Raw genomic sequence first — 27,739 nt, 5'->3', positions numbered from 1 at the left:
TATGTACTTACTTATTTTTGAGACAGAGTCTCGCTCTGTTGCCCAGGCTGGAGTGCAGTGGCACGATCAGGGCCCACCACAACCTCCACCTCCTGGGTTCAAGTGATTCTTGTGCCTCAGCCTCCCGAGTAGCTGGGATCACAGGTGTGCGCCACCACACCCAGCTAATTTTTGTATTGTTAGTAGAGATGAAGTTTCACCATGTTGGCCAGGCTGGTCTCAAACTCCTGGCCTGAAGTGATCTGCCCACCTCGGCCTCCCAAAGTGCTGGAATGACAGGTGTGAGCCACCGCACCTGGCCTCAGAGGAGCCCTTCAAAACTGTGTGTTGCATGTTAGGATTGTCTTCCCAAGTTCACTTGAAGAGTGTTTGACTAATTTATGAAGATGTTTCAAACCCTCCAGCCTAGAAAAAGACCACAAGTGAGTATGTGCTAAGCAAGAACTTTATAATTACTAACATATACATGCTACGTAGACCTTACCACAGGCCAGGCGCTGCTCTAAGCACCTGGCTATATCGATTCATTTAATCCTTCCAACCACTCCATGGGGGTATGTTCCATTATCATCCCCATTTTACAGACAGGGGAACAGGCTCAGAGTGGGAATGTAACTTGCCCAAAGCTGTACAGCTAGTAAGTGGCTGAGCCTGGATTACAAGTCAAGCAATCTGTCTCCAGAGACCTGGCCTGTAGCCACTATGTCTCCAAAAGGAAGAGAAAGGAGAAGAAAGCCAAGAAGAGAAGCGCCAGGGATGCAGGTGATGCGGACACAGGAAAGTGATGCTTTCTTGCCATGGCTGCCATCACATGACAGTGACAGAAGCTGCCAGTCAGCTGGTGGTGTCCTAGCATAATGGGCTTATAACATTTTAGAGACACCTCCCGAGGACGGTTCCCTTATCACTAAACTACCGCTTTTAGGGAATCCCACCGGCCACCACGTGCGGTAGAAGGCAGCTTTGAGAATGACAGACAGGTGGATTCTGTACCCTTCATCTACTCATATGAATCAAAAGGGAGACCTGCCTGAGAGGTGAGAAACTGGGCACCATGAGAGGTGGCTCTCCATATGCTCATTTATTCATTTAATAAGATGTACTGGCTGGGTGTGGAGGCTCATGCCTGTAATCTCAGCACTTTGGGAGGCCGAGGTGGATGGATCACTTAAGGTCAGGAGTTCGGGACCAGCCTGGCCAACGTGGTGAAACCCTGTTTCTACTAAAAAATACAAAAATTAGCCAGGCATGGTGGTGTGTGGCTGTAATTCCAGCTACTCAGGAGGCTGAGGGACGAGAATCACTTGAACCCGGGAGGCGGAGGTTGCAGTGAGCCGAGATCGCGCCACTGCACTCCGGCCTGGGTGACAGAGTGAGACTCCATCTCAAAAAAAAAGGAAGTATTGAAGATGGGGTTTCACCATGTTGCCCAGGCTTGAACTTGTACTTTTCCTGGGCCAAGGGGTTGGTGATATACAAGGCAACTAAGTCCTCTACCCCTCAGAGAGTGTAAATTCTAGTTCAACAAGATAGACATTCATTTATGCCACCGATGTTTTTGAGTATTTGCCATGTACTAGGCCCTGGGGATACAGCAGGAAACAAAACAAAGCCTTTATGCAGCTTACATTTTAGACAATAAATGAATAGTTCAAGACATATGTAAAATGTGTAGGATGAAACAGCAGGGTAGAATGATAAAGAAAGTCTGGGACAAATAATTGTCTTTAGAAGGGATGGCCAGGAGGTATTATTTCAGTTAAGGTTGAAAGGATGAGATGAACCAGCCATGAGAAGAACACTCTAGGCAGAGACAAGAAGCTGGGAAAGAGGCCGGGTGTGGTGGCTCATGTGTACAATCCCAGCACTTTGGGAGGCCAAGATGAGAGACTCACTTAAGCTCAGGAGTTCGAGACCAGCCTGGGCAACACAGCAAGACCCTGTATCCACAAAAAATTTAAAATTTAGCCAGGTGTGGTGGTACACACCTGTAGTTCAAGCTACTCAGGAGGCTGAGGCAGGAGGATCATTTGAGCCTGGAAGACTGAGGCTATGATCATGACACTGCACTCTAGCCCAGACAACACAGTGAGACTCTGTGTCAAAAAAAAAAAAAAAAAAATGTTAGGAAAGAGCTCAGCATTTGGGGAACACAATGTAGCCAGGGGTAGCTTAGTGAACATAGGATAATTTAGCATTAGCTTAAGTGAGAAACACAGCATGTGTTGAGATGAAGCCCCTGATGGTTAAGGTCTCTGAATAAATATTTTGAACAGAGCACCCCTCCCCATCCCCATTACCAGCCCTCCTTGGACATGAACCAAAGAAATAGCTTATGTGGTACAGAGCTGCTGAAGACTGTTTGTTACCAAGCATAATCATCCTGACTGATACACAATACAAGCTATGTTCAAATTCAAATGATGCCCATGATTTTACAAACCTCAGTAATAAGAGAATGAATGGTATTAGAATGCATAAAGAGCTCAGATCTTTTGTTTCTGATCTGGAAGAGGAGAGAAAAATAAAGTAGTAGTAACTAATGGTCATGTTGCACTTACTATGTGCAGATCTTGTTCTAATCGCTACACACGTTTTTACTCACAACAATCTTATGAGGTTAAGTACTGTTATTATGCCCATTTCATGAATGAGAAAACTGAGAGCATTTGCATAGCTTGACTTTAGCAATACAGCTTCACAGTGATGAAGCCAGGATTTGAACTCAGCCATTTGGCTGTGGAAGCTTACTCTTATCCTTTGATTAACAAGGTGCCCTTTTCCCAGTGAGAATAGCCAGAGAGATGCAAGGCCGCCATGTTGACATGAAGCTCAACTGCCTTCAGCCACGGCGTGCCTCTGGCTTCGTTCAACTCTCAGGAAAACCTTCACCTACTCTCTTTTTTAGTGCTTCCAGGTTTCAAAAAGCTGACCCTTAACCCATTTCCAGCATCATGTGAAAATTGAAATGATGTCTTCACATCTCGCTAATTAGCAGGCTTCTGTCCTGCAAAAAGCAACCCTGCTAATTACACAGCAAGCCTGCAACCACCCTGGGGGGGTTTGTGTGTCTTTTCTTCTCCATCTCAGAAACTGAAGATGGAGGAATAGTGTCTGAGCATCCTCCTTCCTTCTGTCCTGCGCCATCTTTTATGTAGTCTACAGCCAACCCATCGATGCTTCTGTCCCATGGGAACCATTGCCTAGCAACAAGACTCTGCCGTTCCCTTCTTTGCCGGAATCAGTGTCTGCTTTATATACCCAAGGAATTAGCTGGACCAGAGCTCTGCAGGCCTCCTCAATTTACACTTGATTACTGTTTTTGACTGGTTCTTTTTCTTAAAGAGGCCAAACTTCTGCCTACTTCTGAGAATTTTAAATGTATTTGAATAAAACAGGAGAGATTTATCTTTTCAAAAATAAAAATAAAAACAGGAGCACTTTAAAACAAAGTTATACTGGGCTTTTTTTTTTTTTTTTTTTGCAGACACTGATGTCTTCAATGAAAAAATGGAAAAATAGCAATCAACCTGCCTCCTAACAGCCCACCCCAGCCAAAAACGTTATGAAAATAAATAAGATGGACACCAACAGACTGTGTGAAGCACAGACAGTTTCTAAAGCCAGCAGATTATCTGCAGCCTCCAAACAAGTGACAGATCATTATTTAGCTGGAGAAATTTTCTAGAAATCCTCATCTTCAGGAAGCGGTATCAACCGGAAAACAACCACAACCCAACAACGTAAGCCCACAGCGCCTGCCGTTTAAATCCAACCTTTGCAAGCCATGACTTCCCAAGTCAGTTCTGGTGCCTTGAGACTCATCTTGGCATCTTTGCAAAGTGACAGTTTTAGAAAATGTCATCTCACATTTCTGTGTGGCTAGAAGAAATGGACTTGTTTGGAAAATGGTGCACACAAGCCCACCGGGGTGGGGACTTTGGAACGGCAGTGCTTAGTGGAGCTTTCATAATAAGATCCACTGACTTGATGAGCTTTCATAGCTCACAAAGGGCAGAGAAATACGAGGAGTTGGACAAAGAGAGTCTGCCAGGCAGACAGAGCCCAGCACAAGGCTGAGGGGGGTATTGCTACAAAAGCTGTCTAGAAAGGCTGTGAAGCCAACAGCACAACTCTGGACTTGGCATAGGCAGATTCCAGGGTCCCGTCTTCTCCCCTAGCGGACCGTTGGTTAGACCAAGGTTTCTCAACTTGGCCATTACTGACATTTGGGACAGGATCATTTTTTGACATAGGGCCTGTCCTGTGTCCTGTAGGATGTTTAGCAGCATCCCTGCTGGCCTCCACCCACCAGATGCCAGCAGCACACCCCACCCAGTGTGACAATCAAAACTGTCTCCAGTCCCGGTGCAGTGGCTCATGCCTGTAATCCTAGTACTTTGGGAGGCCAAGGCGAGTGGATCACCTGAGGTCAGGAGTTCGAGACCACCCTGGCCAACATGGCGAAACCCTGTCTGTACTAAAAATACAAAAATTAGCTGGGCATAGTGGCACATGCCTGTAATCCCAACTACCTGGGAGGCTGAGGCAGGAGAATTGCTTGAACCCAGGAGGTGGAGGCTGCAGTGAGCTGAGATCATACCACTGCACTCCAGTCTGGATAACAAGAGCGAAACTCCATCTCAAAAAAAAAAAAACAAAAAAAAAAACTGTCTCTAGACACTGCTATATGTCTCCTGGATTGGGAAGGACAAAGTCACCTCAGTTGAGGATCACTGCTTTAGACTGAAATGCTCTACTAAGTATGCAGCTATTGTGTAGACTTTTAAATTTTTTTTTAAAGATGGGGTCTCGCTATATGCCCAGTGATATGGTTTGGCTGCGTCCTTACCCACATCTCACCTTGAATTATAATAATCCCCAACTGTTACGGGGGAGACAATTGAATCATGGGGTTGGTAGGTTTCCCTCAGACTGTTCTCCTGGTAGTGAATAAGTCTCACTACCATGACATTTTTATAAAGGGGAGTTCCCCTCTACCTGTGCTCTTGCCTGCCACCACGTAAGACATGAGTTTGCTCCTCATTCGCCTTCCACCATGATTGTGAGGCCTCCCCAGCCATGTGGAACTATGAGTCCATTAAACCTCTTTCCTTTATAAATCACCCAGTCTCAGGTATGTCTTTATTAGCAGCATGAGAACAGACTAATACACCCAGGCTGGTCTCGAACTGCTGTCCTCCAGCCATCCTCCCACCTCAGCTTCCCAAAGCTCTGAGATTAAAGGCATGAGCCACCAGGCCCAGCCATTAGGTGGCTATTATGGACTAAACATTTAGATCCCCAAAATGCAGATGTGGAAGCCCTAGCCCCCAGTGTGATGGTAGTTGGAGGTGAGGCCTCTGGGAGGCAGTGAGGGTTAGATGAGATTAGGTAATTAGGGTGTGGACGTCCTGATGGGATTAGTGTTCTTCCTCCCCACCCTCGCAAAAGATGGACTCTCACTCTGGAGTGCAGTGGCGCGATCTCGACTCACCACAACCTCTGCTTCCTGGGTTCAAGCGATTCTCCTGCCTCAGCCTCCCGAGTAGCTGGGATTACAGGTGTGCGCCACAAGGCCCCGTTAATTTTTTTTTGTAGTTTTAGTGGAGACGGGGTTTCACCATGTTGGCCAGACTGGTCTCAAACTCCTGACCTCAAATGATCCACCCACCTTGGCCTCCCAAAGTGCTGGGACTACAGATGTGAGACACCACGTCTGGCCAGGGATTAGTGTTCTTATGGTGTTTTTGTTTGTTTTTTGTTTTTGTTTTTTTTTTTTTTTTTTGAGATGGAGTCTCGCTCTGTCACCCAGGCTGGAGTAGAGTGGCGCAATCTTGGCTCACTGCAAGCTCCACCTCCCGGGTTCACGCCATTCTCCTGCCTCAGCCTCCAGAGTAGCTGGGACTACAGGCACCCACCACCATGCCTGGCTAATTTTTTTTGTATTTTTTTAGTAGAGACGGGGTTTCACCATGTTAGCCAGGATAGTCTCGATCTCCTGACCTCGTGATCCGTCCGCCTCGGCCTCCCAAAGTGCTGGGATTACAGGCGTGAGCCACTGTACCCGGCTAATGTATTCTTATAAGAGACACCAGAGAGCTCTCCCAATCTGTCTCTGTCTCTTTCTCTCTCTCTCTCTCTGCCATGTGAGGACCCAGCAAGAAGGCGACCATCTGCAAGCCAGGAAGAGGGCCCTCTCCAGAGACAGAGAGGACCCTCTCCCAGCCCTGCTGGTATCCTGATCTCAGACTTCCACCTTCCAGAACTGTGAGGAAATAAATGCCTGCTTGTTAAGCCACCAATCTATGGTGTTTTCTTATGGCAGCCTGAGAAGGCTAAGATAGTAACCTTCTAAGACAGACCTATTTTTAGTCAATCAATAGACATGTAGTTATTAAATGGCTTCCTTTAATTCATGCATTTAGCGAAACAGGTGAGGCTTCATGCTACATGCCATTCAGGATACAAAAGGAAGGAAGGGAGGATGGAAGGGAGGCAGGGAGAGAAGGAGGAAGAGAGAGAGACAGAGAGAGGTGGCCCTGGCCTCATGGAGCTTAGGTCTTAGAGAAGAGGCATCAGGACACAGGCACAAAAGAGAACATTTAAAGTAGAAAGTGCAAAGCCCTGCCAGGCACAGCGGCTCACGCCTGTAATCCCAGCACTTTGGGAAGCCGAGGCTGGTGGATAGCCTGAACTCAGGAGTTCGAGACCACCCCGGGCAACATGGTGAAACCCCGTCTCTACTAAAAATACCAAAAAAAACTAACCAGATATGGTGGCACACGCCTCTAGTCCCAGCTGCTTGGGAGGCTGAGACAGGAGAATCTCTTGAGCCCCAGAGGCAAAGGTTGCAGTGAGCCGAGATCGCGCCACTGCACTCCAGCTTGGGCTACCAAGTAAGACTCTGTCTCAGAAAAAAGAAAAAAGAAAGTGCAAAGCCCCACAGGAGAGGTCAAGGGCAAGCCCAGAGGGGGCTTTGGGGGCTGGATCAGCAGGACAGTGGAAGGGTGGGCTGGCAGGCGGCATGTGGAGGTAAGGATGGGATCCCTGCAATGTTCCTGCTTGACCTTGGAATGTTCTTTTCCCGACCCGTCCCTTCAGCTGTCTAAGTTAAGAATAGCGAACGAAAGCCAATACTTCACAGCACCTGGTGTGTGCCTGGCACACTTGAAGCTTCACAGAACGTACTCGCCTTGTTTATTCCTCAGGCCAACCCGATCGGAAGGCCACTGCAAATATCCACATCTTACGGCTGACCAAACTGAGGCACAGAGAGGGCAAGTCACTTGCCTGGGGCCATGCAGCAGGGAAATACCAGAGCTGGGCCTGACCCCAGCTGGTCTGGCTCTGCAGCTTGGCCACTGCGTCGTGCCTCCCATTCTCCCAGGCACGAGACCCAGGGCTGCACCAGCCTGGCCCAGCCCCTCCCAACAAGCCCCTTCGAGGCACAGTATCTTTTTAATTTTATTAATTAATTTATTTAATTTTGAGACAGAGTCTTGCTCTGTAGCCCAGGCTGGAGTGCTGTGGTGTGATCTTGGCTCACCGGAACCTCTGCCTCCCGAGCTCAGGCAATTCTCCTGCCTCAGCCTCCCGAGTAACTGGGATTACAGGTGCACGCCACCACCCCCAGCTAATTTTTGTATTTTTAGTACAGATGGGGTTTCACCATATTGGCCAGGCTGGTCTCGAACTCCTGACCTCAGGTGATCCACCTGCCTCGGCCTCCCAAAGTGCTGGGTGAAGCCATGGGGCATCCAGGGAGCACAGTTTCTGGAAACCCTTGTCAGAAGGGCTTCCTGGATGCCCCGAAAAACAGAATGGAGAGATGCTGCCCATGTTAGGGTTAGGACGGACCCCAGGCTGGGCCACTGTACCTCCTGGTGCCTGTGTGACCCTGGGCCAGGCCTAGCCACCCTGAGTGCCACCTGGAGGTGACACTGTGAACATGAAACAAGGGAATATCTGAAAAGCTCTCACCACAGTACCTGGCCACACACGTACTCAAGAACCCTGTGGTTAGCATTGTTCAGATTTTTGAAGTTGCAGACTGAGCCTGCATCTGACTCCAGATATATGAGGATGGTGCCCGTGTTAGGGTGCTCCAGAGAAACAGAACCAACAGGGAGGAGAGGAGCGGGGAGTGGAGGAGCAGGGAGGAGTGCGGAGGCGAGGGGAGGAGAGGGGAGAGGGAGCGAGCACGCGTGTGCGTGTGCGTGCGCGTGTGTGTGTGTGTGTGTAGAGAGATTTATTATAAGTACCTCTAGTCATTCCTCTGCTCAACCACCCTCAGTGGCTCCCCATCTCTCTTAAAATGAAATCCACAGTCCGTATCATCCCTGCTAAACCCCTCCACTCTGCCTTGCTCGCCATTCCTCAAACACCCGGGCAGAGGCCGTGCCCTCGCGGCCTCTGCACCTGCCTGCTCTGCCTGGCTCACTCCTTCCCTTTCTTCAGGCGACTCTAGGCGGTCACCTTCTCAAATAGGCCTCCCTGCCTCCATTCAAAGCAGGTGCTCTCCCCACCCCATCATCCTCCATCTCCCCCTTCCTTCTTTAGTTTTCTCTGCGCAGGTATTTATTTTCTGCCTCCCTGCTCCTCCCCCACCCCCAGGTCGGCTATGTGAGGTCCAGCATTTTGTTTTGTTCCCTGCTGTATACCTAGGACTAGAACTTGTAAATGATATTTTTGAATCAACCTATGAATAAAGACAGGATCAGAGAACATGGCTTAGATGTGTGGCCACAAAGGAGTTCTGAAGCCAGCTCCCCTATCAGACAGGTGGATCCCCAGTGGCCGATGGTGCTGGACCGGCACAGGCCCCTGCCTTCCAGGACAAAAGTTCTTTTCCCCAAATTCACCAGCAGGTAACTTGCAACTCTCTGGAGGAGAGAGAAGCTGTGTATGTTTTCATGCTTTCCTCTCTTGGGAGGTGGAAATTCTCATTGATCTTTGGAAACAGAGTGGAGATGCATCAGCCAGCCTCTCCTGCAGCCTCACCATAGGCCAGATATTCTTCTAAGCACCCTGCATTGCCTGCACGCCTTTCGTCTACAAAACAAATTCTGCGGCTGGTCCTGGGAGGATCCTGGTTCGCAGATAAGCAAACTGAATAGTTATGTTACCTGCTTGAGGTTATCCAGCTAAGAATGGAAGAGCCAAGATCTAGAATCAGGTGATCTCACTCTAGTGCCTATGCAGTTAGCCAGTACCCTTTCCTGTTGCCTTAAGAATGCTTGCACAGGCCGGGCGCAGTGGCTCACACCTGTAATCCCAGCACTTTGGGAGGCTGAGGCAGGCAGATCACTTGAGGTCAGGAGTTCAAGACCAGCCTGACCAACATAGAGAAACCCCGTCTCTACCAAAAATACAAAATTAGCCAGGCATGATGGTGCATGCCTGTAATCCCAACTACTCAGGTGGCTGAGACAGAAGAATCGCTTGAACCCGAGAGGCAGAGGTTGTGATGAGCCGAGACTGCGCCACTGTACTCCAGCCTAGGCAACAAAAGCAAAACCTCGTCTTAAAAAAAAAGAAGAAGAAGAATGCTTGCACAAGTTATTGCCAGGACACTAAGACCCAGAGGGTCCTATAATGATGCCAAAGCTGCACAATGTCTTGTCAACCTGGTTTGGGGCCCATGCTACCTCCATTGGTGGCCTGAGCCTGGAGTACTCAGGGCAAAGAGCACTAAAAGGCCATTCTAGGAGGGTTGAATGCTGTGTTTGTTTTTTGGGCTGCTGTTACAAATTACCACAAACTGAGGGGCTTAAAACAAATTTATTATCTCATAGTTTTAGAGGCCAGGATTCTGAAATCAAGGTGTCAGCCAGGCTGGGCTCCCTCCGAAGGCTCTGGGGAGAATCCTTCCTGGACTCCTCCAGCTTCTGGTGGTTCCTCTTTTTTTTTTTTTTTTTTGAGATGGAGTCTCGCTGTGTCCCCAGGCTGGAGTGCAGTGGTGCAATCTAAGCTCACTGCAACCTTTGCCTCCCGGGTTCAAGCGATTCTCCTGCCTCAGCCTCCCGAGTAGGTGGGATTACAGGTGCCTGCCACCACGCCCAGCTAATTTTTGTATTTTTAGTAGAGATGGGATTTCATCATGTTGGCCAGGCTGGTCTCAAACTCTTCTGGTGGTTCTTGACATCCTTTGGCTTATGCCTGCCTCTCCCTCTGTCTCCACACGGCCTCTGCTCTGAGTCTCCAATTTGCAAGTCTCCCTCTGCCTTTCCCTTACAAGGACATCTGCCATTGGATTTGGGACAGTCCTACCCTCAATCCAGGATGACCTCATCTCCAGATCCTTCATTTAATTACATTTGTAAAGACCCTTTTTCCAAAAACAGGTCACATTCATAGGCGCCAAGGCTTAGGACTTGGACAAGCCTTTTCAGGGGATGCAGTTCAACCCACTATAGGTATCACATATTTCATAGCCACCTGTTGCCCCCTGGCTTCTCCCCCTTCATCTCTCCTGAGGCAAATTCCCAGCTTCTTTTGGGGCAATCACTTCTCACCCATTAAATATGTCTTGGTGCCTTTCCTTCCTTCCTTTCCTTCCTTCCTTCCTTCCTTCCTTCCATCTTTCTTTCTTTCTTTCTTTTTCTTTTTTTTGAGACAGGGTCTCACTCTGTCACCCAGGCTGGAGTGCAGCGGCATGGTCATGGCTCACTGCAACCTCCACCTCCTGGGTTCAACCAATCTTCCCACCTCAGCCTCTCAAGTAACTGGGGCTACAGGCATGTGCAACCACACCGGGCTAATTTTTGTATTTTTAGTAGAGACGAGATTTCGCCATGTTGCCCAGGCTGGTCTTGAACTCCCAGACTCAAGTGATCCACCTGCCTCAACCTCCTAAAGTGCTGGGATTACAGGTGTGAGCCACTGCACCTAGCTTAACTTTCTTAAAATGTGTGGCCCTCTCCTGGCATAGAGGTTGGTACCCAACCCACACTGAGCCAGAGTCTGTCCGTCCCAGGACACTGAGTCTTGGGTGGATTGACTGAATAGAAGGCTGGAACCCGTTCAGTCCAGCCAGCAGCCCCGCCCTGGAGAAACTGTCCATTCGTTCTGCGTTCTCCACCTGCAGAGCTACCCCATTCTCTTCTGAGCCTGCCTCTCCAGGCTTCTCTTCAGTTCTGTGAACTATCTGACATCCCTGCAACAAATTCCTTCCCTCCCTACATTAGACAGAGTTGGCTTCTGTTTATGCTCAAGACACCCAACCGATGGATTCTAGGACAATGGAATTCAAGAACGAGTTGGGCTCCTGTCCTAACTGTCAGCCTTTGTCCCACAGCCACAGATCATTTAACTGGGTCCTGCTGTTCTATAAAACACGAGGGCTTCGGCAGGCAGCGGGAGTCATGCGGCTCACCTCCCCACAATGGGCAGGCTCAACTAGTGGGAAGTTGACCTTTCGTCTTGTGATGGGTCTACCTCCAACCCACTGAAACCAAAGTGGGCTCCATCTCATTCCGGCCTAGGCAGAACAGGGTCCGCAGCACCCTCCCCTTATAACCACGACTTCCTTCTCTTCCAGGGCACATTCAGAAGAGACAGGCATCTCCCTCGTGCAGGGCGGCTCGGTGGCCTGCCTGTCACCACCTGTCTGGACTCCCTCCCCTTGAGTGATGCCTTCTCCCCAGCAGCTGACACCTGAGCTGGAGAGGGTGAGGAGCTGCCATTCTCCAGAAATAGACAGTGACACAGCGGATGTTAGACTGAGATTAATCTCTTGCACCGGACCGGCCCCTTGCCAACAAACAGGCCTGCAGCCAGAGGATCTCTCAGGGCCTTTCCCCTCGTCTGGCCTCCTGGGAACTGCGTAACTCAGATTAACAACAGGCTCTGGTAAGCACTTTTTGTCATTAAAAATATATTTTTGTTTTCCTAACTCCACTTATTAGGCAAAGCTCACATATATACTGAGACAATAAAAACAATCAAAGAGAAGGTAGAATTAAAAAACAGTTAACACTTGGCTTATACCTTTCTAGACTGTGTGTGTGTGTGTGTGTGTGTGTGTGTGTGTGTGGTGTGTGTATGTATGTACATAAAACTACCAAGTAGAAATATACTCCACCACTCTGTCGGATAACCATACTGGGAACATGTTTCCATTCAACAAATATAATTATATCATTTTTAATGGCTGCAGGGTATTTTACTGTGTAGATGAGCCATGATTTACTTACCCAACCCCAGGATGTTTCCAGTTTTCTCTCTTAGAACTAATGCTGCTATGAACAGCCTTGCACACATTTTTTTTCTTTTTTCTGAGACGGAGTCCTGCTCTGTCACCTAGGTTGGAGTACAGTGGTGGTGGGATATCAGCTCACTGCAACCTCCGCCTCCCGGGTTCAAGCAATTCTCCTGCCTCAGCTCCTGAGCAGCTGGAATTACAGGCACTTGCCACCATGCCTGGCTAATTTTTGTATATTTAGTAGAGACGGGGTTTTACCATGTTGGCCAGGCTGGTCTTGAACTCCTGACCTCGTGATCCGCCCGCCTCGGCCTCCCAAAGTGCTGGGATTACAGGCATGAGCCACCGCGCCTGGCTGAACACATTCTTAATTATTTCCCTAAGATACATTCCCACAAGTTGAAGGTTGTGGGTGAGTCCTTGAACTTGTGCCAACACTGGATTTTGTCACTCTTTCATCTTTATCAATCTGATAAGCCATGAAAGGGTATATTGTTGATTTGGTTTGCATTTATCTGGTTATCAGGAGAGCTGAACGTTGTATTACGTGCTTAGTGGAAACTTGGATGTGTCCTTCTGTGAACTGCCTGCCCAGGAGCTGTGACATGAGCTTTGCAAGTCTTCCCAAGGTGAGAGGCCGTCGTGCAAAGGGGGAATTGGAGAGAAATACGGTGGATCCAGCCCACCCAACCCCACCCATTTCCACAAACTTCAACTTGTGGGAATGTGTCTTGGGGAAATCATGAAGAATGTGGGCAAGGCTGTTCACAGCAGCATTGCTTCTAGGAGAGAAAACTGGAAACCTCCCGGGACTGAGTAAATCGTGGCTCATCTACACAATAAAATATCCTGCAGCCATTACTGCAGCTACAACTTCAGGGAAGGCAGGTTCTTCCTCCCATGGCCTAGAGGAAGGACCAACATGGAAGGTTCTCCAGGGACCACTGGGCACTGGTCCCTCTGCTCTTGGCAAGAGCTTACTACTCCCCGTCACTCTCTTCTGCCTTCCCTCCCTGGCTAAGAGAGCCCAGCCTATGCTGGTAGAATACCTTCCCCTGCCCTCCCTGCCAGCCTCCAGGAACTCCAATCCCAAAGGCCCAGGAAATAACAGCGGCTTTTTGGCCTTTCAGGCCACAGCCAGCCTTGGTTTCACAGTATCATAGAGGATCTGAAGCCACCTTTGGTATCTCTCACTTCCCCTCCCTCCCTACCCCTCTCCCTTATTTTACAGAAGAGAGGCCCAGAGAACTTGGGCAATTTGTCTAAGGTCACTTGGAGTCTAGACTGGAACCCAGGTCTCCTGACTCCCTGTGTAGTGCTCTGCCCAGGCACCAGGTCCTTAATTCGCCCTGAGCATCTGGGGAAGCTGCACGTGCTACGGTCGCTGCTGCAGCTGCTTCAAGCCGCAGAAAAATATTATTCGTAAGGAGGCAGCTGAGAGGGGACCGCAGGGCTTGCTCCTCTCCTGGGGACACGGGTGCCAGGAACACCAGCTCTAATTTCTGATAGTGCTGACCTGTGTTCTCCACCACCACTTTCATTAAATATCGACAGTGGCATCGGGCAAAAATTCCCAATTAAACTCCCATCTCGCCTCCACCGCAGACACTTCGTCTGATTGAGTAATAAGCTGATTTTGCTAAGAGGAAGCTGCATCTGCAGCTTTGGGTCAAGGGTTCACCCTGGCTTGTCCTGGCTCCACAGAGTGTGTCCTGTAGAAGGGGCAGTGCAGTAACAGGGACCCTGCACCAGGGGTGTGACCTGTGTCTGAATGCCACACGCTAGCCTGAGTCCCACCCCTCATCTTAAAACCCTGACATCAGTCACACACATAAGCAAGGAAAACCGACTGACCGTTCGTGTGATTTTTATAATCTGTCCTTCCCCTGGTAATAAACGAGCAGAGGATGATCATAGAATTTTCTTTGTTTGTTTGTTTTTGAGACAGAGTCTCGCTCTGTCGCCCAGGCTGGCATGCATTGGTGCAACCTTTACTCACCGTAACCTCTGCCTCTCGGGTTAAAGCCATTCTCCTGCCTCAGCCTCCTGAGTAGCTGGAATTACAGGCACCTGCCACCATGCCTGGCTAATTTTTGTATTTTTAGTAGAGATGGGGTTTCACCATGTTGGCCCGGCTGGTCTTGAACTCCTGACCTCAAGTGATCTGCCTGCCTCGACCTCCTAAAGTGCTGGGATTATAGGCATGAGCCACTGCACCTGGCCTTATAGATAATTATATTCTTGGGAAGGAAGCAAGAGTTTCCACTATTCCCACTGATGTCACAATCACCCCTGTCATCTCGACCATCCCTGCCACTGCTGCTCCCATCACCTCCCCATGTCCACCCCCACCCCCACCCGCTCCATCATCCAAAATAAACACTTCCTATGAGTTGAGCCCTAGGCTGAGTACTAGGGAACTAACCTGTGTCTGGTGACTACAGATGATCTGGTTAGAGAGAACCTTCTGGTTAGGCAGTGTGAGGAAATCCAGGAATGGTCCATGAGTCTCATACCTCCCATAGGCTGTCATGGTGCTCAGAGCTCCACTCGGCCTCTGGATGGTCAGGCACCCATTGTGGCTCCCTCCCAGGCCTGCCCTTCTAAAGTCTCCATGGTCCCAAGTTCATCTGTAATGGTGGGCTCACCGGCACGCTGGAAGCAGAGACGTGTTATGTGTCTCAGGATATGCAGGGGTGTGTGTCCCCTCCCATGACACTGTCAAGCAGGCCTCCTAATGGGAAGTAACATTTCTAGAAACTCCTGCTATTTATCAGGAACTACAATGAGTACTTCCCAGTTACCATTCAACCCCTTTGTCCAACAACCCTTCAGGGCATTGGTTCTCCGCTGGGGGTGATCTTGCCCATCAGGGGGATTTGTCGATGTCTGGAGACATTTTTGGTTGTCACCCTGGGTGGGGCACCAGTAGCATCTGGAAGGTGGAAGACAAGGATGCCATGGAACATCCCATACTGCACAAGACAGCACCCACAACACAGAAGTAGCCAGCCTCACTCACACAGCAGCTGTGCTGAGTGTGAGGTGCCCTGCCTTGGGGTATTTTTTAAACCCAGTTCAAAAATTTTTATTTTTCATTTTTTAGACAGGGTCTTACTCTGTCGCCCAGGCTGGAGTGCAGTGGCATGATCTCAGCTCACTGCAGCCTCAACCTCTTGGGCTCAGGCGATCCTCCCACCTCAGCCTCCTGAGTGACTGGGATGACAGTCATGTGTGACTCCTGGCTAATTTTTTGTATTTATTTGTAGAGACAGGGTTTAGCCATGTTGCCCAGGTTGGCCAAAACAAATTTTTGTTGTTGTTGTTGTTGTTGAGACAGAGTCTTGCTCTGTTGCCCAGGCTGCAGTGCAGTGGCGCAATCTCGGCTCCCTGCAAGCTCCGCCTCCCGGGTTCACGCCATTCTCCTGCCTCAGCCTCAAGAGTAGCTGGGACTACAAGCACCTGCCACCACGCCCGGCTAATTTTTTGTATTTTTAGTAGAGACAGGGTTTCGCCGTGTTAACCAGGATGGTCTCGATCTCCTGACCTCGTGAACTGCCCGCCTCGGCCTCTCAAAGTGCTGGGATTATAGGCATGAGCCACCATGCCCGGCCCCCAAAATAATTTTAATTGTGGTAAAATTTATAACACAACAATGTGAAGGTAGCTTCATGCTAGAGAAACAAACTGTCCACTTGAAAATGGCTAAGATGATATATTTAAATCTTAGCTATTTTCTTTTTTTTTTTTTTTTTAGACGGAGTCTCGCCCTGTCACTCAGGTTGGAGTGCAGTGGTGACATCTCGGCTCACTGCAACCTCTGCCTCCCAGGTTCAAGTGATTCTCCTGCCTCAGCCTCCAGAGTAGCTGAGATTACAGGTGTGTGCCACCATGCCCAGCTAATTTTTGTATTTTTAGCAGAGACGGGGTTTCATCATGCTGGCCAGGCTGGTCTCGAACTCCTGACCTCAGGTGATCCACCCACCTCAGCCTCCTAAAGTGCTGGGATTACAGGCGTGAGCCCCAGCGCCCAGCCAAATCTTAGCCATTTTCAGGTGGAGAGTTTCTCTAGCGTTGTTACATTCACATCGTTGTGCAATCATCACCACCATCCACCTCCAGAACTCCTTCCATCTTCCCAAACTGAAAGTCTGTCCACATTAAACACTAACTCCCCATTCCCCCTCCTCCCAGGCACAGGCAAATATTATTCTACTTTCTCTTCTATGAGTTTGACTATTCTAGGTACTGCATAGAAGTGAAATCATACAATATTTGTCCTTTTGTGATTAATTTCACGTAGAATAATGTCCTCAAGGTTCATCCATGTTGTAGTACATGTCAGAATTCCCTTGCTTTTTAAGGCTGCACAATAATCCATTTCATGGATAGACAATATGTTGTTTTTACATTTAATAGGAGGAAAAATATAATGTAAAAAATAGAGAAAATTTTCATTCTTAAAAAAAGCACTTTTGGCCGGGTGTGGTGGCTCACGCTTGTAATCCCAGCACTTTGGGAGGCTGAGGCAGGTGGATCACCTGAAGTCAGGAGTTTAAGACCAGCCTGGCCAACATGGCGAAACCCCATCTCTACTAAAAATACAAAAATTAGCCGGGCGTGGTGGTGGCAGGTGCCTGTAATCCCAGCTGTTCGGGAGGCTGAGGCAGGAGAATCGCTTGAACCTGAAAGGTGGAGGTTGCAGTGAGCAGACATCGCACCACTGCACTCCAGCCTGGTCGACAGAGCGAGACTTCATCTCAAAAAAAAAAAAAAAAAAGCGGGGGGGGCACTTTTAAAAAACATACTATTACCCAGCCCTGAAACTCTATGAATTCTTCTCTTACTCATCCAGGACCTGTTTGACTGGCGCCTCTGTAGACCCAGCAGATCTCAAGCCAACATAACATAGCGTTCACAATTGTATCACAAAGATGTAACGCATCTCTGCTCTGCCACTCCCCTCTCTCCTCTGACCCAGGCCTAACCTCTGACCACGTGAGGCCTGTGTCTCTTGGGAGTTCCCTGGGAGCCACGCTGTCCCTGGGATGGGGATTCTCCCTCTGTGTCTGTGCTGTGTGTGAGTTACTCCAGGGATATCTTCCTGTGAATGCCAGCATCTCAGCCTCAGCTCACGAAGTGCTCTCTACGCTTCAAATAGCTGCAAAACTATTTACCAATAAAAGTAATTCCGATTTTCCTGGCAAGTCGGAAATCAAGTTGCTTTTTTTTTTGTTTTGTTTCTGTATATATAATTTTTCTAGCAGCAAGGGCCATGGTAGACCTAGGTTCCCAGCAGCAGATATCTGCACCTGGTGGTCTTAGCGGGGTTCAATACTGCAGCAACTGCTGTCACCAGGGCCAGAGTTGTGGTAGGGGAAGTGACCTCGAGGTGGGGCCTTTGGGGTGGACAAGGGGAGGTTTCATGAGAAATGAGCTACACAGGTGGAGGAGACTTCGCCATTATCTGACCTTCTACTGTCACAGGTGGGGACACAGCAGTGAGGTTACTTCCCTGGAGGAGATACAGACCGACCCTCTAAGTCGTCCACATGCTAATCCTCAGAATCTGTGAATATGCTGCCTTGCAAGGCAGAAGAGGCTTTGCCAATGTGATTAGATTAAGGTTCTTGGGATTGGGGGATGATCCTGGATTTGCAGGCAGTCCTGATAGAATCACGAGGGTCCTTATAAGAGGGAGGCAGGAGGATCAGAGTGGGAGAAAGAGATATGCCGATGTAAAGAGAGGTCACGGGGAGGTGCCCAAGAGCCGGGGGGTGCCGGCACCCTGTAACCTGGAAAGGCAAAAGGACACAGACATTGTGATTTTAGCCTGTAAGACGCATTTTGGGCTGGGCACAGTGGCTCATGCCTGTAATCCCTGCATTTTGGGAGGCTGAGGTGGGTAGACCACAAGGTCAGGACTTCGAGACCAGTCTGCCCAACATGGTGAAACCCCGTATCAACTAAAAATACAAAAATTAGCTAGGCGTGGTGGCGCGCTCCTGTAATCCCAGCTAATCGGGAAGTTGAGGCAGGAGAATCACTTGAACCCGGGAGGCAGAGGTTGCAGTGAGCTGAGATGGCGCCACTGCACTCCAGCCTGGGCAACAGAGGGAGACTCCATCTCAAAAAAAAAAAAAGAAAAAAAAAAGACGCATTTTGGACATCTGACCTCCAGAACTGGAAGATAACAGATTTGTGTCATTAGAAGCCCTACAACGTGGTCGTTTGTTCTAGCAGTAATAAGAAACTCACACGTACCCCTAGGTCACACAGTGAGTCAGTGGCAGAGCTGAGCCCAGGAGCCAGGTGTCCGCACTCTCAGTTCCACCCATGTTCAGCAGTTCGTCATTGAGACACATCTGTGGCTCAGTGTGAGCCTCAGGAACTGGGTCCTTTGAGTGTTAACACTGACTGACTGCAGTGACAATAACAGTGGCATTGATGTGCTCTGTGTGCCAGGCACTGTGCTAGACTTTATTTATTTTTCATTTCTTCCTTGCTATATAATGTGGTAGGCTTTTTACAGGGATTCTCTCTCTGGCCCTCATGGTAGATTTGTGAATTTTTTTTTTTTTTTTTTTTGAGACGGAGTCTCGCTCTGTCGCCCAGGCTGGAGTGCAGTGGCGCAATCTCGGCTCACTGCAAGCTCCGCCTCCTGGGTTCACGCCATTCTCCTGCCTCAGCCTCCCAAGTAGTTGGGACTACAGGCGCTAGCCACTACGCCGAGCTAATTTTTTTGTATTTTTTGTAGCCACTACGCCGGGCTAATTTTTTTGTAACACGGGGTTTCACTGTGTTAGCCAGGATGGTCTCCATCTCCTGACCTCGTAATCCGCCCACCTCGGCCTCCCAAACTTTGGTTTCCAAAGTGCTGGGATTACAGGTGTGAGCCACTGCACCCGGCCTTGTGACTATTTTTGTCCACTTTTTATACATTAGAAAACTGAAGCACATAGCGGTGAGGCAGTTTGCCCAGGCTCACACAGCTGGTAAATAAAGGCACTGAATTTAAACGATGGTGGATCGAAATCAAAAGTCTGTGTTCCTAGCCACTGTGATGTATGTATCCCCCTCTAAGGGGTGCCATGCAATATGAGGGGAGCAGTGCTCAACCAGGAACTGGGGGGCTTGGCTCTTGCCTCGGCTTCTCACTAGTTCGCTGTGTGACTTTGTGCAAGTCACTTGGTCTCTCTGAGCTGTGGTTTCCTACCTGAAAATGAAGAAAGGCAGGTTACGTGACCCTACAGTCTACGCATGTGTCTTCTGGAATGTTGGCTCCACGAGGGCAGAGCCATGGTCAGCCTCGCTATGTCCTAGGCAGCTGGACTTAAATTTGCTTTCGGCAGGTGTTTGGTCTGCTCTGGTTTCTGCTTATATGTTCAGGTCACCTTTGGTTTAGCCCCTACGAGGCCAGGTTCTGAAGCAGGGAAGCTAAGTTTGGCTCTCAGCCTAAAGCAGGAGCCATGGACACAAGGGGGTGGGGATACAAGTTTCTGCTATGCGATTTGAGACCACAGAAGAATCAGGGACAAAGATCCTGGAACCAGTCTCTCTGAAGCATGGAGCAGACGCAAGACAAATATTCATGAAGGAAAGAATGAGGATGAGCTGGTGACATACACGGTGGGATAGCCCCAGTGTGTCTGGGAGCCCAGGCTGCACGGGTCCACAGGAAGAGCTGTAGAAGGTCAGTATTCTGGCTCAAGGGTAGCTGAACATAAACTAGATGTACGTGATACATATTTAGAAGCCGATTCTGGTTGCTGGTGGGTGATCCAATTTCTGACAAGGATCCGGTGTGAGCAGAATGAGACCTGAGACGTGCAAGAGGCTGGGAGCTTTGCATGTCCTCTGCTGCAGGCTTAAGGGCTCTATTTAGGTTCAGAAAGGAACGTGGTGGAGACGGGGAGGGAGGGAAGAGGAGTGACTGCTCTGGGTATCAAAGGAGGCACAGTCACTGGTTTATAAGCACCCTGGACCCTCCTTCAAGACCTACTCCTTTGGCCAGCAGAACCAGAATAGGAACCCCAGAAAGAATCACAGGACTCAAGCACCCTGGGCAGAAATCCCACCTGATACGTGATGCTCCTTGCAGCACCACTAAAAAGTGGTCATCTGGACTCTGCTCAAATGCCCCTAGTGATGGCAACCTCATTACCTCCCAAAGGCAGCCCATTTTCAGAGCCCTAATGCGGTTAGACAGTTCTCATTATGGTACATCGAATTCTGTTTCCCTGTAGCTCCCAATCATGGGCCCATCTTCTGAGGTCAGAACAAGTCTCCGGTGTTCAGTGACAGCCCCTCAGGCGCCTGTAGACAGGCATTATGTTCTTCCAAGTCTCTACTCTTGAGAGTTGAACATCAATTGTCCTGTATCAGCACAGTCTTACTCTCCGAATACAAAGAGTGTCTGACATTTTCTAATGAACAGGAAACCCAGGTAACGGCTTACAAATTGTGATTAGAAGGGGTCTGGGGGCCTCAACCTTCCTACTCTCCGAACACCCCTATCCAAGCATCACCATGTCTGAGAGTCTATACAAACTCATGCCTCAATGATCGACAGCGCTTATCAGATATATATATAATATTATATATAATATTATATATAATATATACATTATATATATCATATATATAAATTACATATGATTATATATACATATATTATATATATATATTATATATATATAATGGAGAGAGAGAAAGAGAAAGAGAGTCTCTCGTTCTGTCACCCAGGCTGGGGTGCAGTGGCAAGATCCTAGCTCACTGTAATCTCAAACAATCCTGGCCTCAAGTGATCCTCTTGCCTCAGCTTCCCAAGTAGCTGGGACTACAGGTGTGTGCCACCAAACCTAGCTATTTTTAAAAAATTTTTTTTGTAGAGATGGGGTTTCACTATGTTTCCTAGGCTGGTCTCAAACTCCTGGGCTCAAGCAATCCTCCCGCCTCAGGCTCCCAAGTGCTGGGATTACAGGCGTGAGCCACCTCACTCAGCCCCCTTCTGTCTTGACTGCATTTATCTCTGGTTAAGCCTCAAGTTGCTAACACTCCAGCAAGAACCAGTTGACCATACTGGCTTCTCTCAGCAAAGGACAGTTCTGGAGGCCTATTTCTCTCCATTTCTCCTCCCTTTGCCTTGGCTCAGCATCCACCCACCATGTCATTCATCCCTTCAACGCATACGTATGGAACACCTGCAAGCGTGGTCCTAGCACCGTGGCTAAAACACTGAACAGAACAGACAAGGCCATGCTCTTGTGGCTATAACTAAGTGAAACAGATGATGGGTAAATGAGTAAAATGTATAATATGACCCATAGGGACTGGTGCAACAGGAAGAAGAGGAGCAGGGGGACAGGGAAGGAGAGCCAGAGGCAGTGGGGTACAGGGTGCAATGGGGCTGCGGCTCAGGGATAAGGTGGCATTTGAGAAAGGGTCTGAGAAGAGGGAGGGGGCTAGTCATGCTGACACCCACAGGGAGGTCATCCTGGCAGAGGAAGTAGCAGGTGCAAAGGCCCTGAGGTAAGGAAGTACCTGATGAGCTTCGGGAATGACAAGGAATCTGGGGTGCCCAGGCCAGCATGAATGAAGGGAGAAGAGCAAGAAATTTGATCAGAAAGGAACTAGGAGGAGGACAGATCACAGGAGGCCTTGTGAGCCACTGGAAGGACTTTTACTTCTGCTCTTCATGATACGGGAGCCCCTGGAGAGCTCTGAGCCGAGGAGGAACATGACTTGATATCTGACAAGCAGGGAGGGGTCACTGCTCCAGAAAAAGCTCTCATAGGAGAAGGTAGAAGTCAAATTTGTTTTTAACACGTGTTTAATCCACTCTGGTTTCCACTAATATGGTCAAGTTACCTTTGATTTACCTCCCTCCAAGTCAGGGTTCTGACTCAGGAACACTCACTGAGTTTGGTTCTTAGCCTGAAGCAAGAGTGGAAGCTCATGGCTAAGAGACTCTAGTTTCTGACGTGAGATTTCAGGGGCCACAAAATGGTTAGCAACAAAGATCCTGGAGTCACACCTCAGCTCTGCCACTTCTTGGCTGGTGACCACCTTGGCTTCCTCTCTGGGGGAATTGCTCCACATAAACTGGAGTGATTCTGAAGACTTCATATAAAAAAAAAAAAAGGAAAAATAGCTCATGATTAATTTTTCTATTGATTACAAGTTGAAATCACATTTTGGGCCGAGCATTTGGGCCGATGCCTGTAATCCCAGCACTTTCGGAGGCCGACAAGGGCAGATCACCTGAGACCAGCCTGACCAATACAGAGAAACCCCGTCTCTACTAAAACTACAAAATTAGCTGGGTGTGGTGGCACTTGCCTGTAATCCCAGCTACTCAGGAGGCTGAGGCAGGAGAATCGCTTGAAGCCTGGAGGCAGAGGTTGCCATGAGACGAGATTGCACCACTGCACTCCAGCCTGGGCAACAAGAGTGCAAAACTCCATCACATATACACACAAAAAGACATTTTGGATATGCTGGATTAAATAAAATATCCAAGATCATCTCATCTGCTCATTTTTCTGTTTTAAATATGGCTGCTGGAACATCTGGAATTATCTCTGCAGCTTGCATTCTATTTCTATCAGGCCACTCAGTCCAAGAGTTTTCAGCTCAGCGCCTGGAATCGAGCAGATAATTGACAAAATGAAGCCAGGGGAGGAGCCTGCTCTGGGGCAGGAAGCAGAGAGGACCCCCAACCAAAAAATAAAAATAAAAAAAGAGCCCAGTTTGTGTTTTAGTGCTTATTTCCCCACATGCAAACCAAGGAAAGCAACTTATTTGGATATTATAAAATCTGAGGGCTGAGAGGCAGGGCATGGTGGCTCACATCTATAATCCCAGCACTTTGGGAGGCCGACGTGGGCAGATCACAAGATCAGGAGTTCAAGACCAGCCCGAACATGGTGACACCATGTCTCTACTAAAAATATAAAAATTAGCCAGGTGTGGTGGTGCACACCTATAGTCTCAGCTATTCGGAAGGCTGAGGCAGGAGAATCCCTTGAACCTGGGAGGCGGAGGTTGCAGTGAGCCAAAATTGTGCCACTGCACTCCAGCCTGGGTGACGAAGCAAGACTCAAAAACAAACAAACAAACAAAACCTGAGGGCTGGACCCATTCTGGAGGCTGTAAACCACTCCCTGCCTCTGATACATGAGCTGTTAGCATTATACCCTGCAGGTGTCTCCTGGGGTGGCTGCAATGCAATACCACCAACTGGGTGGCTTATACAACAGAAATGCTTGTCTCAGAATTCTGCAGGTTGAACATCTGAGATGAAGGCATCGGCAGCGCTGGTTCCCTCCAAGGGCTGTAGGAAGAATCTGTTCCCGGCCTCCCCACTGGCTCCGGTGGTTTGCTGGGAATCTCCGGCTTTCCTTAGTTTGTAGGTATAACACCTCCACCTCTGCCTTCCTCTTCACATGGCATTCTCCCGGTGTGCGTGTCGGTCGCTATGTCTCTCCAAATTGCCCCTTTTTATAAGGATACCAGTCATACTGAGTTCAGACTAACATCTGCAACGGTGATCCTATTGCATTTTTTGTTTGTTTGTTTGCTTTTTTGAGACAGAGTCTCACTAGTCTCACTCTATTGCCCAGGCTGGAGTGCAGTGGCATGATCTCAGCTCACTATGCAACCTCCGCCTCCCAAGTTCAAGCAATTCTCCTGCCTCCACCTCCCAAGTAGCCGGGATTACAGGTGCCCGCCACCACACCCGGCTAATTTTTGTACTTTTAGTAGAGATGGGGTTTCACCATGTTGGCCAGGCTGGTCTCAAACTCCTGACCTCAAGTGATCCACCCATCCCAGCTTCCCAGAGTGCTGGGATCACAGGCATAAGCCACCGCGCCTGGCCGGATGATCCTATTTCTAAACAACAGAAATAGGATCAGGTCACATTCTGAAGTATTTAGGGTTAAGACTTCCATGTATGAACTTGGGGGTGACAGGGAGACACAATTCAACCCAGAGCATCCTTTTCCGTTGCTCCTTGCTCAGAAATCTACAGGAATTTGCTTCCTTTGTCAGGATCCCGGCATGGCCCACTCAAACAGGATTATTTGAACAGAGTCTAACAAAGGGGCTGGTTACAAAGGTGTGTACTGGATTTAGAAAGTCAACAGGGATACTGCGGTACCCCAGGGCTCAGGCCAGTGGGCGGGGTGGTCTTACGGCCCCAGCCTGAAGAGATAAGGAGAGCGGGCAGTTATGTAAGGCAGAGAGGCAGCAGGACTGGAGCTGTGTGCGGCCTTCCAGACCACAGTGCGACCCACGGGAGGTTGCCTGCAGGAGGTATGCACGCTTTCCGTATGTGTATTGTGAAAGAAAAATAAATCTCACCCAAATCACTAAGCCAAAGGGAAAAGTCAAGCTGGGAACTGTGTAGGGCGAACCTGCCTCCCATTCTGTTCCTAAATAAGATAGCTACAAAGATTGGCCGGGCTCGGTGGCTCATGCCTATAATCCCAGCACTTTGGGAGGCCGAAGCAGGCGGATTACCTGAGGGCAGGAGTTGGAGATCAGCCTGGCCAGCACGGAGAAACCCCGTCTCTACTAAAAATACAAAAATTAGCCAGGCATGGTAGCACATGCCTATAATCCTGGCTACTTGGGAAGCTGAAGCAGGAGAATCACTTGAACCTGAGAGGCAGAGGTTGCAGGGAGCTGAGATCATGCCACTGCACTGCAGCCTGGGCGACAGAGTGAGACTCTGTCTCGGAAAAAAAAAAAAAAAAAAAAAAAAAAAGCTACGAGATTTAAAAAGAAAAGAAAAAAGCTACATACCTCCCTCACAATTTGCCCACAACAAAATTCTCTGTGGACAAAGGGCAGGTAGAGCTCAGAGTCATCTCTCTGTTCATATGAGACAAATGCCCATCTGATTGCTTCCTTTAACCTACTCTTTCACTCAGACAGACTGTGGCATAAGTGACTATTCCTATAAATTGTGCATTCAGCAAAAGACTAATCAGAAACTTGAAAGAATGAAACTGTTTGTCTCCTGGAGGCCCCCTCCCCACTTCAAATTGTCCCACCTTTCCAGACTGAACCAGTGTACATCTAACATGTATTGACTGATGTCTCATGTCTTCCTAAAATGTATAAAACCAAGCTATGCCCCGACCACCTTAGGCCCATGTCGTCAGGACATCCTGAGGCTGTGTCACAGACACATCCTGAACCTTGCTAAAATACACTTTCTAAATTCACTGAGACCTGTCTCAGATACCTTTTGGTTTACAGTGTTATACTAAAATAAAAGGTTATAAAGTGAACGCCAGCAGGCATACGAAAGAGCAATTTTAAATGATACGACATTCTGGAAAAGGCAAAGCTAGAGGCAGCGAAAAGATCAGTGGTCACCAGGGGTTGAGGAGGGAGGGGAGAGGAATGAATGAGCGGGACACAGAGATTTTTAGGGGCAGTAAAACTATTCTGTGTGATTCTATGATTGGGAAGGATGACATGACATAATCCACTTGTCAAAACCCATGGAATATGCAACACAGAGTGGACCCTCATGTAAACTTGCTGTGGGCTTCAGTGAATAATCACGGTCACATTGGTTTATGCAATATATGGTACAGATGTGGCATACTAATATATATACGCATATGTATTAGTATATACTAAATAGTATGTGGCATAGTAATATATATATATATGAATATATACAGCATATATATAGAGTATATATACTATAGATAGTACTTAGGTGTTTACGGTACAGAGGTGACATATTAATGTAAGATGTTAAAATAGGGGAAATTGCAGGGTCAGGAGTAAAGGGAAACCTTTACTGTCTGCTGAATTTTCCATAAACCTCAAATTGCTCTTAACAAAGTCTATTATTTATTTATTTATTTAGAAACGGAATCTCACTCTGTTGCCCAGGCTGGGGTGCAGTAGTGTGATCTCGGCTCACTCCAACTTCCAAATACTGGGTTCAAGCGATTCTCCTGCCTCAGCCTCCCTACCAGCTGGGATTACAAGTGCGCGCCACCATGCCCAGATAATTTTTGGGTTTTTTTGTTTTTTGGGGGGTTTTTTGTTTGTTTGTTTTGAGATGGAGTCTCGCTCTATTTCCCAGTCTGGAGTGCAGTGGCGCGATCTTGGCTCACTGCAACTTCCAATTCCTGGGTTCAAGCAATTGTCCTGCCTCAGCCTCCCTAGCAGCTGGGATTACAGGTGTGCGCCACCATGCCCGGCTCATTTTTGTGTTTGTTTGTTTGTTTTTTGAGACGGAGTCTAGCTCTGTCACCCAGGCTGGAATGCAGTGGCGCGATCTCAGCTCACTGCAAGCTCCACCTCCCGGGTTCACGCTATTCTTCTGCCTCAGCCTCCCGAGTAGCTGGGACTACAGGCACCCACCACCACGCCGGGCTTATTTATTTATTTATTTATTTATTTATTTATTTATTTATGTATTTTGAGACAGAATCTTGCTCTGTTACCCAGGCTGGAGTGCAGTGGCGCAATCTCAGCTCACTGCAAGCTCCGCCTCCCGGGTTCACGCCATTCTGCCACCTCAGCCTCCCCAGCAGCTGGAACTACAGGTGCATGCTACCACGCCCAGCTAATTTTTTTTTTTTTTTTTTTTGTATTTTTAGTAGAGATGGGATTTCACCATGTTAGCCAGGCTGCTCTCGATCTCCTGACCTCAGGTGATCTGCCCACCTCAGCCTCCCAAAGTGCTGGGGTTACAGGTGTGAGCCACCGTACCCAGCCAAAGTCTATTAATTATTTTAAAAAATAAAATAAAATAAAACCACCTTTTCACCCAGAGAAAATCACTATTGACACTAGGCTGTCTATCTATCCCTCTGGTCAGTTTTCTAGGGAACTTACTTCTTTCCCCTGACCTCGGGGCTCCCATACCTGCCCCCGCTTGCTTCCCCAGCCTTGCTGCTCCCTGGCCAAGAAGGCAAGAGGCACTGGCCAAGAGGGTTCCTCACCCCCTCACCGCCTCCTCTCTCTGACTCGTGCACACACAAATGAACGCTGGAGCCGGGGTTTCCCATCAGCAAGCAGTTCTTGTGGCCTGGACTATCACCCTCTCTCCTTGTCTGGCTGCCCTGTTATTATTCTGTGGCTTGCCATGTGACTTGGAAGGGGAGATGAGGAACGGTCTATAAACCACTGTCATTTTACTGGGCTAACACGAGCCCTCCTCATTTGCAAGCGCTCCTCCATTTTCTTCTAAAGATTTTTCACATCTGTGTTTCCTCGATCCTCTTGACAACTCTCAGGATGACAGGCAAGGGAACAAACACCCAGGGAAGTTAGGTGACCTGTCAAGTCAACAAGGATGTCCTGACCCTCGGCTCTAAGCCCTCTGTCCCCTCCAGGCGACCACCTCAACTTTCACTTCTAATGTAGATGATCACTTATGATGGTAACATCTAAAAGCACACATCATCTCATTGGGGTCTTATGAAAAAGCAATGCTATTCTTTCCAATAACGCACGGAGGAAGGTATTTTTTCATATGAAGACAGGAACATACTC

General features: G+C 48.5%; 1 protein-coding gene and 1 long non-coding RNA gene across 3 annotated transcripts in view; one reads left to right on the top strand and one right to left on the bottom strand.

Moving 5' to 3' along the window:
• The window catches only part of LRRC38 (leucine rich repeat containing 38), a 112,584-nt gene that overhangs the window by 72,760 nt on the left and 12,085 nt on the right, over positions 1-27,739 (bottom strand). The gene's annotated exons all lie outside the window — the stretch shown is intronic.
• On the top strand, positions 11,780-17,412 carry LOC102136139 (uncharacterized). Its single transcript, XR_274045.5, has 3 exons — positions 11,780-11,853; positions 12,732-12,834; positions 17,061-17,412. It is a non-coding gene; the product is annotated as an uncharacterized lncRNA (long non-coding RNA).

Source organism: Macaca fascicularis, chromosome 1 (assembly GCF_037993035.2).
Source record: "Macaca fascicularis isolate 582-1 chromosome 1, T2T-MFA8v1.1".
Taxonomy (NCBI): domain Eukaryota; kingdom Metazoa; phylum Chordata; class Mammalia; order Primates; family Cercopithecidae; genus Macaca; species Macaca fascicularis.
This window is presented reverse-complemented; position numbering and strand designations above follow the sequence as displayed.